The 1,864-nt window shown below is 43.5% G+C and overlaps 1 pseudogene; it reads right to left on the reverse strand.

The window, feature by feature from the left end:
• Positions 1-384: 384 nt before the first annotated feature.
• On the reverse strand, positions 385-958 carry LOC101600775 (annotated as a pseudogene).
• Between the last annotated feature and the right edge of the window lie 906 nt (positions 959-1,864).

Consider the following 1,864-nt stretch of genomic DNA (forward strand, 5'->3'; position numbering starts at 1 on the left):
CAACACATTGTCTTATTTCAGGAGTAGGAAGAACAACTTATGACATTTGTCCTTAGGGACAGACTATTCAAAGATGGTTCATTCTAAAGTCCATTCCAAGGGCAAAGGCAGTCAGTTTTCATGAGGTACCTAGATATGTTCTGCCAAAATTGTTTTTTGCTTTCCTAAAGTTGTACCCTGTCTTCAAGTTCAACTATATTATATACAATACCTGTTCCTTTCCTGACAGCAAAAAGAATGATTTGTTTAACCTCCACAATGAATGTCTCTGCAGAATGAGGGTAGATTTTTCCTTAGTCGTTTTCCGTAATTCAAAGCCCAGATGAAATTGGAAGGTCTGTAACTGTCTGCACTCTCTCATCTGGCCAAGGCCCTTTTCTCCTGTCACATGAATTCATCAAAATCATTGCCATCCTGATTTGAAGACATATTCTCTACTTTCATTAAGTTCATTTCTTCTTTTTCTTTCCTTTTCATTTCCTGAACTTGGGCTCCCCCTCCCCCCCCCCATTCCTCTCTTTATTATCTCTGCCTACTTTCTTTGCCTCTGGGTCTGGGAACCTCTCTAATTTGGTCTTTTCTAATCGGTTCACGATCTCATTCACTTTTGTCTCCACTGTTACAGTCTTCACACCCTTCTGCCTGTGAAAGCCCAGCTGTTTCCTTCAGGTCAGACCACAGCACATATACCACATTTACTTTGTTCACCTCGCAGCCTTGAATGCTATTGGCCTTCATGAGGCAGGCACAGCCCATCAGCACCTCCTTTGGAATGTCCTCTGTCTTCTCTCCTTTATGCAATCTAAGGTATACATGAGCTGAAGACAGTTTGTCCACATGAAACCAAGTCGCTTCAGGCCAGCCATAGTTCATTAGACCTTCATTTTCATATTGATCCTTTCCCATGTAAATAGTGTGAGTAGATGAATTAGACGCTGCTGGTGAAGTAGAACACCATGATCCTAGTGGCAGTGAGGAGGCTACCACACCAAAGTAGCAGCACTCAAATCCCCAAGCTCAGGACCGGTTATACTCTTTCATCCCCTTGCCTCTGCTCTCATTTCCCTAGGGCCCTCCTCAGTGGGGCTATGGTATTCACTGGGGGGTCATGAAGCCTCAGTCAGCCCCTAGTAGCTTAGGGACCACAGCTCTGGGTATTCCTACCTACTCCGTGACTCTTAAAATCTTTTTAGTCTCTCTTCTGCAATGTTCCCTGAGCCATACAGGCCTGCTGGCAGTCGAACCTAGTTCTCTGTAGCCTCTGGATTTCTGCTTCGATAGGCTTTGATTGATCACAGTGTCTGTCACTATCACCCTGCAGCTGCTTGTCAGGCAAGCAGTAAGAGCAGTGTTCATGTTGCCTCTTCCTCTGCAATTAATTTTTCCTGGGCCCTGGCACATGTGGCAAAGTTGGTAAAGGTGTCACTTCTTGTGGTGGGCAGTTGACTAGCTCCTCTTATCAATGGACCCTGGTTCTCCTCCATTTTCTCTGTCATCTGTAAAATAAAACAGATTCTCCAAGCAAGAGTGAGAGCAGCTTCTGCTGGTTTATTTCCTTGCAGGCAGCAGGCCTGGAATGGTGTCCTGTTCGCTGTTGTTAAGCTATATGTAATCTGAAAGTCTTAGTCAGGATTTCACTTAGTTGATTGTCAAGTCGTATATCTCTTATTGCTTAAAAGTAAATTAACTTCCAAGACATATTGTAATGGGGTTTCTGGGGTCCATAAAACGTCCCTAAACTCCAAACCCTGAGTTTGTATCTGTTTTAACAAAGAATTGGAATAAACAGACTGAGAGGGATAGTTTATAAACTATTACATTTATTCAAGGAAGTCAGGAATGAGGGAAATTCTGCTGAGGAAGG

Source organism: Jaculus jaculus, chromosome 6 (genome assembly GCF_020740685.1).
Source record: "Jaculus jaculus isolate mJacJac1 chromosome 6, mJacJac1.mat.Y.cur, whole genome shotgun sequence".
Taxonomy (NCBI): Eukaryota; Metazoa; Chordata; class Mammalia; order Rodentia; family Dipodidae; genus Jaculus; species Jaculus jaculus.